This window comes from Bison bison, unplaced genomic scaffold (assembly GCF_000754665.1).
Source record: "Bison bison bison isolate TAMUID 2011002044 unplaced genomic scaffold, Bison_UMD1.0 scf7180017864263, whole genome shotgun sequence".
Taxonomy (NCBI): domain Eukaryota; kingdom Metazoa; phylum Chordata; class Mammalia; order Artiodactyla; family Bovidae; genus Bison; species Bison bison.
This window is the reverse complement of record NW_011494835.1, coordinates 8442386-8454495: the sequence shown is the minus strand read 5'-3', so window position 1 is coordinate 8454495 and position 12110 is coordinate 8442386.

The window sequence follows — 12110 nt, the reverse complement described above, 5'->3', positions numbered from 1 at the left end:
ATTACTGACATGGGAAAGTTTGGTAGGAGATGAGTGAATTTGGGGAGAGGTGGAATCAAGAGTTTTGTCTTGGCAATGGTGAGTTTGAGATGCCAGTTAGGCATCCAAGTGGAAATGTCAAGTTGGGAGATGGAAATATGATTCCAGAGCAGCACAATTCAGGACTGGATACGGAAGGTCAGTCAACAGATCATCTGCAGCATATAGATGGTATTTAAGCCAACAGTCAGGATGAGACCATATAGACAGAGAGCAAGGACTCCTCTCCTCACCACCACAAGATCCTTTACCACCCTCTCTTCACAGTTTAGAGACTCTTAGAGAGTAATAGTGGAAGGAGAAGCAATCTGAGACATACTGAGCATCCTGTAAAAATCTATAGAGTCATCCAAGTGGATGTTTAAAATTATTTTACTGGATTACATTTACAGGTTTAGATTAAAATTTCACTTTCTTTTATCTACTACAGTGTAAGTAAGAACTTAACAGATCAGCCCTAGAGAAAAATAAAGAAATTTCCTTTTCTTTGATCATCTGAATATACTTTTAATACATCTGATATATCATCTTCATAAGTAGTTTTAAGCCCAATAATTCTCATGATAAATATTCATCCTTGTTCAGTTCAGTTCAGTCGCTCAGTTGTATCCAACTCTTTGTGACACCATGGACTGCAGCAAGCCAGGCTTCCCTGTCCATCACCAACTCCCAGAGCTTGCTCAAATTCATGTCCATCAAGTCAGTGATGCCATCCAACTATCTCATCCTCTGTTGCCTCCTTCTCCTCCAGCCTTCAATCTTGCCCAGCATCAGGGTCATCTCCAATGAGTCAGTTCTTCGCATCAGGTGGCCAAAGTATTGGAACTTCAGCTTCAGCATCAGTCCTTCCAATGAATAGTCAGGAGTGACTTCCTTTAGGATTGACTGGTTTGATCTCCTTGCAGTCCAAGGGACTCTCAAGAGTCTTCTCCAACACCAGTTCAAAAACATCAGTTCTTTGGTGCTCAGCTTTCTTTATAGTCCAACTCTCACATCCATACATGACCACAGGAAAAACCATAGATTTGACTAGACCTTTGTTGGCAAAGTAATGTCTCTGTTTTTTAATATGCTATCTAGGTAGGTCATAACTTTTCTTCCAAGGAGTAAGCATCTTTTAATTTCATGGCTGCAGTCACCATCTGCAGTGATTTTGGAGCCCCCCCAAAATAAAGTCTGTTACTGTTTCCATTGTTTCCCCATCTATTTGCCATGAAGTAATGGGACCGGATGCCATGATCTTAGTTCTCTTAATGTTGAGCTTTAAGCCAACTTTTTCAATCTTCTCTTTCACTTTCATCAAGAGTCTCTTTAGTTCCTCTTCACTTTCTGCCATAAGGGTGGTATCATCTGCATATCTGAGGCTATTGATATTTCTCCCAGCGATCTTGATTCCAGCTTGTGCTTCATCCAGTCCAGCGTTTCGCATGATGTATCTGCATATACGTTAAATAAGCAGGGTGACATACCTGACATACTCCTTTCCCAATTTGCAACCAGTTTGTTGTGCCGTGTCTGGTTCTAACTTCTTCACCTGCATGTGGATTTCTCAGAAGGCAGGTCAGATGGTCTGGTATTCCTATCTCTTTAAGAATTTTCCACAGTTTGTTGTGATCCACACAGTCAAAGGCTTTGGCATAGTCAATAAAGCAGAAGTAGATGTTTTTCTAGAACTCTCTGGCTTTTTCTATGATCCAATGGATGTCCTTGTCCTTGTTACTCTTCTGAAATGAAATTCAAGGATGACAAAACTGACCGACACATGGTTTAAAAATCCATATATTAAAATAACATGTATTTCAATATGTCAATGCTTGGGTACAACTTCACTGGAAAACATGAAGTAGTCAGATGCTTACATCTATATATAGGCTCACCATAAATGTGATAGCCACAAGTGAAGATGTGTTTCTGGAAACTCAGATACCCCAAGCAGCATCCACCATTAGTGTTATGAGTCTCAAAAATGGCAAACAACTTTAGTAAAGTTTTGATCAAAACTGATACTTCCCTGAACTTACACAATGCTTCCATTCCTATAAAACATCTGTTTAAATGCTTATACAAGTTTCCCACTTACATGAATTTCTTGGGGGACATTTAAAAGATGTGCAGAATATGAAATAATTTTTTATTAAGGAAGACTGTCCATACATTGGAGAACATCTAACCTCTCTGGTCCCTGCCCAGTGAAGGTCAGCAGTACTACCAATCCTCATGACAATCAAAAATGTGCTCACAAATTTGCAAATATCCCTAGGGAGCAGTATTACTCTCCTTGAGGACCACTCTTTAAGTGATATAAGGCTATTTTTTAGGTTAATAAAGAGCCAATGAAAAATTATATGTAGCAAGGTATTCACACACCAGTGGTTTGGAAGACAGCCCTCAATGGTATTGTACAGATTGAAATAGGTAGAAATTACTGGCTCAGAGTTCATTAGGTGGCTGTTGCGGTATTTCAGATAATAGAAAATAAAAGCCTACATTAAGATCATGGCACTACAAGGGTAGAAGAATCAGAATCTGGAGACAGTCTAAAGCAAAATGAAAAAAAAAAATTGAAAGTCAATTATACGTAGATTGGGTAAGAGAGGAACGCAGAATGCCTCTGAGCTTTCTAATTTGGGAGATCAGATAAGTGATAACACCATTAGCCATATGAATGAATACAAGAAGAGAAACAGATTGGAAGGACAAAAGGCAGAAGCTAAGTTAAATTTCATTTCATGAATATACAGCTTGAAGAAGCTGCAAGACATTTTTCACTCTCACCCAATTTACTACCATCAGTTCATTCAACAAGGATGTATTAACTACCATGCAATAGTATATATACTTGTTGATTACCATACATGTACCTGTCATTGGATTTGTAGCTGTAAGACAGTCATGCTCTCTGCCCTCAAGAAGTCCACTATGTAATGAAAAAGTAAGACATTTCAACCAAAAATTACACACATAATTATCTGATCGTAATGAGAGTTGGTACAGTTGTGATAAATACATTAAAGAATTTGGCATGCAGTGAAAAGTTGACCTAATTAATCTAGGCAATAAGGAGATGGCTCCCCCACCACAGAGGCTCTAGTTATTTTTATGCCCTCCAGCTTCTCAATCACACTTCTTACTGTCACTCTGCATTGCCAGGGTATGACATGCGTTGAGAATTATTAAAATGACCTATTGTTCAGTGTCCTTAGCTATTGTCTTCTTGTGGTCTCAGAGCCAGGCTGGCAACCTTTATTACCCATTGTGGCTTTCATATGAGAATACCCACAACTAAACTCATTGCGGGGAAAAGAAAATATTTCCTGATCCCAATCTGATTTTTTCTTACCGAACACCTCTAACTTTGGGTTGGATCTGAGAGAATAACTTTTTGACATCTCATATACATACATGGACCTGGCTTCTCACAGCTGTGTCCCTATGGCAGATAACTATCAGGTAATCATGTACAGATTTGAAGACTGGACCATAAAGAAGGCTGAGCACTGAAGAATTGACACTTTTCAAACTGTGGTGCTGGAGAAGACTCTTGGGAGTCCTTTGGAAGCAAGGAGATCAAACCTAAAGGAAATCAACCCTAAATATTCATTGGAAAGACAGGGAAGCCTGACATGCTGCAATGATGGGGTAAAGAGTCAGATGCGACTGAGTGACTGAACAACTATACTTGGGAATGTCTATTTGTCTTTCAAAGTCACCTCTCCCACCTCCCCAGAAAACTCCACCTCCACTTTCCCAATTCAGATGGACAACCTACAAGAAATCTGGTTCAGAAAAATCAAACAGGTCCTCTTTCAGAATCCTTGTGAGTGTTTGTGGCAGCAAGCAGTAAGATCATCTGACACCCCCTAGACCCCAAAAGCAACTAAATTCCAAGGATATCCTTACTTACAAATGTGAAGAAAAGCTGTTGCAGCAATTTCTGTTGCAGTGAGACAAAATTCCTATTATAATCAGAATAAAAGGGGAGTTGTAACATAAACTTTAATGAGTGTAAGACTCTGGGGATGAAATAAGTTTCTTTCTAAAATCTGGCTCGTAACATCTCTCTTCACTCCATATTGAATTGGCCAGAAGTCATAGCATCAACACAGAGAAAATATGAAAGGTTTTCCATGTTTTAAAATTTTCACTGCAAAACTGTGTTTTAAATATAATTTTAATATAAGTTACTACTGCTGCTGCTGCTGCTAAGTCACTTCAGTCATGTCCAACTCTATGTGGCCCCCTAGACAGAAGCCCACCAGGCTCCCCCGTCCCTGGGATTCTCCAGGCAAGAACACTGGAGTGGGTTGCCATTTCCTTCTCCAGTGTATGAAAGTGAAGTCACTCAGTTGCTACTACTTTCTAACTCACAATTTGAAAAATCTGTGTTTATGTGAACTTCTGAATGTTGCCCCTAGACCTACACCATAGTTAACACATATACACACACGCCCACTTTTTTTAATAGAACAAATCTAGAATATTATCCGGAGAAGGCAATGGCACCCCACTCCAGTACTCTTGCCTGGAAAATCCCATGGACAGAGGAGCCTGGTGGGCTGCAGTCCATGGCGTCACTAGGAGTCGGACACGATTGAGTGACTTCACTTTCACTTTCATGCATTGGAGGAGGAAATGGCAACCCACTCCAGTGTTCTTGCCTGGAGAATCCCAGGGACATCGGAGCCTGGTGGGCTGCCGTCTCTGGGGTTGCAGAGAGTTGGACACGACTGAAGCGACTTAGCAGCAGCAGCAGAATATTATAATCCAGGTTACATTGCAAATAAAAAATTTAACATCTATCTTTTAAAGACATCTTCTCAGTTTTACAAAATCATAAATTCATAAAGCCCCAGTCATTCTCCAAACACATGGTAACTCTGTTAAGGAGACATAGGTAGTTAGAAAATCTGTAACATTTTCATTAAATAGTGGTGTTTCCAGAGATGAAAAAGGCAGTTTCGCCTCTATTGTATGCGGTTTTACTGTCATCATCAGCAATTTGATGACCGTAGACACAGAGGTCTCTATGTAGAAGATTTAGTGTCTATGGAACATCTATAGGAGAGTAATTCATTTGTGCTAGAACATTAAGTACCAAAATACTCCTCAACTATTTTAAATAAATGGAAATAATACAATGGATATGTATATATTATTATATTTTAATTACAGTTCCAATGAAAATTAAACCAGTTGCATCTCTGATGTTAGGTGTGCTGTTTTCTAAAAAAAAGATCTTTCTTTCAGTTACAATGATGAATGTGGAAAATATTGAACTATCTTAATAATTGGGCTCAGAAAAGAGCTGATGATAGATTCAAATCCTAGGGTACATATTCAAACAAAGCATATATAAATAATGAAGTCTTACTTAGCTATAATCTCTTTGGGAGCATCTTTATAAATTCAGAAATGAGAACCTGGAAAACACAAGCTGATGCAATATTCTGAAAAATCCTCCAGGGAAAAGAACATCTACAAAACAAGCATAGCAAATGAATCATATTCAAGAATTTAAACCAAAATGTTAATGCTAAAAGAGCAATACAGGATCATGAAAGTAAAATTATTTCACATTATCATTTTAAACCATTCTCTCTGTTTGGGGACTGCAGTAATTACTTTCAAGGATATATTCATTACTGGGAAATTGAAAGCTATAGTTGTTTTGTCTTGTTTTTTTTTTTTTTTAAGTATTGCTTTTATAATAGCATTTGATTTAATAAAAGTGATGAAACTAACACCTGTCACTGCACCCCAAAGTGTGGTATTATTTTAAAAGTTCCCTCTTTGGCTACATTGACCTGAAAAATAATAAGGCAAGTTTAATGTTCATGATAAACCCCATGAGATTTGAGAATATTTTATGAATATGAAAGCTCCTTTGAGAAACATTTGCATTTTCCCACTGCATAAAAAACAAAGCAAATTGCAAATGAGGTAGAAAGAACTTAATTAAAAACATTTTACCAAATTTTAATTCTCAAGTACTTACCGAACCATCATGATAATATTCTCATTGACTGGTTAACATAGAAAAAGCCTCTTAATTTTTAATTTTAAGTAGATCTTTGAGAGTATAAATGATCCTCACCCTAAACTTGATTTACAGATTAAAATGTTAAAATATGATAATTAGGATACCTTCTGAATTACTAGTAGAAAGTAATCACTGTGATGTTTTATGTTTTAATGTATCCAATGGAAAAAATACTTCTGTGAATTTAGCAAGACATAAAAACTTATAGTAATTTCTGTAGTTGAAATTCTTATGCATTATTCAGTACTTACATACTACCTTTTTGCACTAATATACCTAACAGAGGACTTACAAAATTTAGAATCCTTGATAGAATAGGAAGAACTCTTATAAGTTAACTAGTATTAAGGTAGATGAAATAATGATCCCCCAAAGATGTCCATGCCCTAATCCCTAACACCTTTGAAAATTAGGTTACATGACAAAAGGGCTCAGATCATGAACTCCTTCTTGCAAAATTCAGACTTAAATTGAAGAAAGTAGGGAAAACCACTAGGCCATTCAGGTATGACCTAAATAAAATCCCTTATGATTATACAGTGGAAGTGAAAAATAGATTCAAGGGATTAGATCTGATAGACAGAGTGCCTGAAAAACTATGGACAGAAGTTCATGACATTGTACAGGAGACAGGGATCAAAACCATCCCCAAGAAAAAGAAACGCAAAAAGCTAAATGGCTGTCTGAGGAGGCCTTACAAATAACTGTGAAAAGAAGAGAAGTGAAAGGCAAAGGAGAAAAGGATAGATACACCCATCTGAATGCAGAGTTCCAAAGAATAGCAAGGAGAGACAAGAAAGCCTTCCTCAGTGATCATTGCAAAGAAATAGAGCAAAACAACAGAATGGGAAAGACTAGAGATCTCTTCAAGAAAATTAGAGATACCAAGGGAACATTTCATGCAAAGATGGGCTCAATAAAGGACAGAAATGGTATGGACCTAACAGAAGCAGAAGATATTAAGAGGTGGCAGAATACACAGAAGAACTATACAAAAAAGATCCTCATGACCCAGATAATCACGATGGTATGATCACTCACCTAGAGCCAGACATCCTAGAATGTGAAGTAAAGTGGGCCTTAGGAAGCATCACTACAAACAAAGCTAGTGGAAGTGATGGAATTCCAATTGAGCTATTTCAAACCCTAAAAGATGATGCTGTGAAAGTGCTGCACTTAAAATGCCAGCAAATTTGGAAAACTCAGCAGTGGCCACAGGACTGGAAAAGGTCAGTTTTCATTGCAGTCCCAAAGAAAGGCAATGCCAAAGAATGCTCAGACTACCACACAATTGCACTCATCTCACACGCTAGAAAAGTAATGCTCAAAATTCTCCAATCCAGGCTTCAACAGTATGTGAACCGTGAATTTCCAGATGTTCAAGCAGGTTTTAGAAAAGGCAGAAGAACCAGAGATCAAATTGCCAACATCCGCTGGATCATCGAAAAAGCAAGAGAGTTCCAGAAAAACATCTATTTCTGCTTTATTGACTATGCCAAAGCCTTTGACAGCATGGATCACAGCAAACTGTGGAAAACTCTTTAAAAGATGGGAATACCGGACCACCTGACCTGCCTCTTGAGAAATCTGTATGCAGGTCAGGAAGCAACAGTTAGAACTGGACATGGAACAACAAACTGTTTCCAAATAGGGAAAGGAGTATGTCTTGGTTATATATTGTCACCCTGCTTATTTAACTTCTATGCAGAAATGCTGGGCTGGATGAAGCACAAGCTGGAATCAAGATTGCCAGGAGAAATAATAATAACCTCAGATATGCAGATGATACCAGCCTTATGACAGAAAGTAAAGAACTAAAGAGCCTCTTGATAAAAGTGAATGAGGAGAGTGAAAAAGTTGGCTTAAAACTCAACATTCAGAAAACTAAGATCATGACATCCGTTCTCATCATTTCATTGCAAATAGAGGGGAAGCAATGGAAATAGTAACAGATTTTATTTTGGGGGGCTCCAAAATCACTGCAGACGGTGAGTACACTCATGAAAGTAGAAGATGCTTACTCCTTGGAAGAAAAGTTATGACCAAACTAGACAGCATATTAAAAAGCAGAGACATTACTTTGCCAACAAAAGTCTAGTCAAATCTAAGGTTTTTCCAGTAGTCATGTACAGATGTGAGAGTTGGACTATAAAGAAAGCTGAGCACCGAAGAACTGATGCTTTTGAACTGTGGTGTTGGAGAAGACTCTTGAGAGTCCCTTGGACTGCAAGAAGATCAAACCAGTCCATCCTGAAGGAAATCAGTCCTGAATATTCATTGGAAGGACTGATGCTGAAGCTGAATCTCCAATACTTTGGCCACCTGACACAAAGAACTGACTCATTGGAAAAGACCCTGATGCTGGGAAAGATTGAAGGCGGGAGGAGAAGGGGATGACTGAGGATGAGATGGTTAGATGGCATCACTGACTCAATGGATATGAGTTTGAGTAAAATCCAGGGGTTGGTGATGGACAGGGAAGCCTGGCGTGCCACAATCCATGAGCTAGCAAAGAGTCGGACGCAACTGAGTTTCTGAACTGAACTGACAAAAGGGAATTAATTGAGGTTGCAGATAGAATTGACGTTGCTAACCTGATGAATTTGTGGTGTGGAGGTTATCCTGCATTACCTAGGTGGGCCTAGTGTAAGCACAAGAGTGCTTATGAGTAGAAGAGGGAAGCAGAAGGGTCAGAATCAGAGAGAGATTTGAAGATGCTATGCTGTTGGCTTTGAAGATGGAGGAAGGGACTACAAACAATGCAGGCAGCTTCTAGAAGAAGGAAAAGGCAAGGAAATGGATTCTCTTCTAGAACCTCCAGAAGGAATGCAGTCCTGCTTAGCACCTTGATTTTAACCCAGGGAGGCCCATTTCAGACTTCAGACCTTCAGAACAGTAAGAAAATAACTCTGTGTTGTTATAAGCCAGTGTGCTTGTGGTAATTTGTTATAGCAGCAATAAAAAATTCATATGCCTGGTTTTACAAACAGGAAATAAAGAGTTAAAGTAACAGTGTTTTCTCATTAATGGAAAATGTCAGCTAATATAAAGGGCTTCTTATTTTTAGGCCTAAGGGCTAAGCCACTTACAAATGATGAAAACTATTAAAAGTATAAGGAAAAAATTAAAACAAAGATATAGCACAATTGAAGGGTTGTACCATGTATGCAATGAATAAAAACGAGGAGGGAAGCATCATGTAGTCCAACAGTACTGTGGAGAGTTACAGCAGATTACCCAAAGAACTAGACAATCCGTTCTTTTAACTTGAGAGTATATTTTATGGATGTACCTGACATTTTTTTGGAACTTCCAGAACCACACAAATGAGTGATCTTGATAATGATACCATAAAATAAAGCTTTTACCTATGAGAAGCTATGAAACGTATGAGAAGATTATGCAACCCAGTGTATAATTTCCTTTCCACACAAAGGTTGCACAGAACAACTTATCATATCAGTGAAAAAGAGAGTGTAAGGAGAGAGAATCTAATGTGCTGTTTTTCTCATCTTTTTCTGGTGTAGAGCAAATATAAAATATTAGGCTTTGAAAGAGTACTGAGAGATTTACAGTCAAGATGACACTGGAAGTTCAGGTTTTCATGTACTCACCCAGCACCAAAAATAATCAGTAATATGTATAAACATTAAGAGAGAAAACCAAAAAACGCCTATCAGACTCAAACATAAATCTCCGTGGATAAGAAGCAGAAGAGAAATGCCACAAGCTCTGCTGGACTCTAAATCCAAAAATAAATGTTGGTGACTAGAATTTGCTTTCTGAATGTATGCCATGGAAAGTGCAGGGCTGAAACCGCATCCACTGATCCAAACTAAACTGGGGTGACACTCACTTCCTAAAAGGTACATGAAAAATCATATTGTATCTGCTGCTCTGCATCTGGAGCTTCAAACCTAGGCACGGAAAATAATAAGCATAGCTCTTTGACTGTTAAGAAAAGCAAGTCATCAGCTGGCTAGGTGAACAAAACTGCCCTCTTCATCTCTGAAAGTATCACTATTTAACTAACTAAGATTTCATAAACTTTCTAATTACCTAGGTTTTCTTAACAGAACTAGAATATGTTTGGAGAATGACTGGGTCTTTATGAATCCATGATCTTTTAGAATTGAGAAGATGTCTTTAAAAAATAGAAAGATGGAGCTTCCCTTGTGGTCCAGTGATTAAGAATCTGCCTTGCAATGCAAGGGAAACTGGTTTGATCCCTGGTCTGCGAAGATCCCACATGTCTCGGGCAACTAAAGCCTGTGCACCACAACCACTGAGTCTGTGTTCTTGAGTCCATGAGCCTACGACTACTGAATCAGCAGCTAATGAGCCCCTGTGCCGCATCTACTGAAGCCCACGTGCCTAGAGCCTGTGCTCCGCAGCAAGAGAAGCCACCACAGTGAGAAGCCTGTGCACCACAAGAGAGAGTGGTGAAACTAGAGAACTTACTGAACCATGCCGTGCGCAGCAACAGACCCAGTGCAAACAAAAATAAATATCCTGCTCAGTCATGCCGTCGTGTCCAACTCTTTACAACTCCATGGACTGTAGCCCACCAGGCTTCTCTGTCCGTGGGATTCTCCAGGCAAGAACACTGGAGCGGGTTGCCATTTCCTTCTCCGAGGGATCTTCCCAACCCAGGAATGGAACTCGAGTCTTTCATCTCCTGCATTGACAGGTGGATTCTTTACTGCTGCGCCACCTAGGATCAGCACAAATAAGTAAATAAGTTACTTTAAAAAATAAAAAAACATTTAAACTCTGGTTGCCAAAGGGGAAAGGGGGACAGAGAGGGATAAAGTTTTTTGATTCCACATAAAAGTGATAGTATAGAGTGTTTGCCTTTGACCTTTTCACTAGCCCTGATACCCTCTGGGCCCATCCGTGTTGCTGCAAATGGCAACATTTTGTTCTTTTTGAATGCCTGCGTGGTTTTCCACTGTGTGTATGTATATATCTATCTATATGTCACGGCTTCTTTGTCCATTTACCTGTTGGTAAACACTTAGGTTGCTTTCACATCTTGGTTATCGTGGGGGGATGCTGCTGTGAGCATTGTGTGCATGTATCTGTTCAAATGAATATTTTCATTTTCTTCTGGTGTATGTCCAGGAGGGAAATTATTGATCACATGGTGGTTCTAGTTTGGTTTTTTTGGTTTTTTTGTTTTTTTGTTTTTGTTTTTGAGAAACTTCCAGTGTACCCTTAATTTGCAACATAAACATAACATCTCCTTTCAGGGAAAAGTTTCAATAAATTTGCTTACAGCACACATATAAAGTATTAGTTTTCTGAACTTGTGATTCTTTGGCTAGGTTGCTTTCTGGGAATCCAACCACATTGCTTAGACATTTTACTTTGTGACTCATGGGTCTCTTACATCATTTTCTTATTTTGCTTCTTAATACATCTTTTAGTCTGTATGTATTCTGATCCAACATGAATCTCATTGTTACTCATTTATTGAGTCTAATCTGCTTTAATCTATTTGTTGAATTCTTTATTCATTGTTGAATCCTCTCTATTTCTGTGCACTTCTTTTTTAGATTTAATTTTATCATATATTTTCTTGAATATATTATTCATAGCTATTTCAGTATCTGGAAATTTTAACATCCAGATAACCCGTGGGTCTTTTAAAAATATCTAGTTTTTCTCTTGGCTGATTTTTTATTGAATAGAATTTTTACTGAATGCTGAAATAACTTGTCCCTAACCTTTTAATCTGTAATATATTCTTTCTGAGTAAGACTTTGAAGTTCCATTTCAATAATTAAATCACAATGTCCCAGTATTATACCAAAAAAAAAAAAAATTTAAACTTACAGTTGCCAAAGAGGAAAAAGGGAAAGGGAGGGATAAATTAAGGGTATGAACAGATTCACACTACTGTATATAAAATATCAACAAAGATTTACTCTATTACACAGGGAACAATCTTCAATATTTTGTAGTAACAAATGGAAAGTAATCTGAAATATATATATATATATATATGAATCATTTTGCTTCATACCTG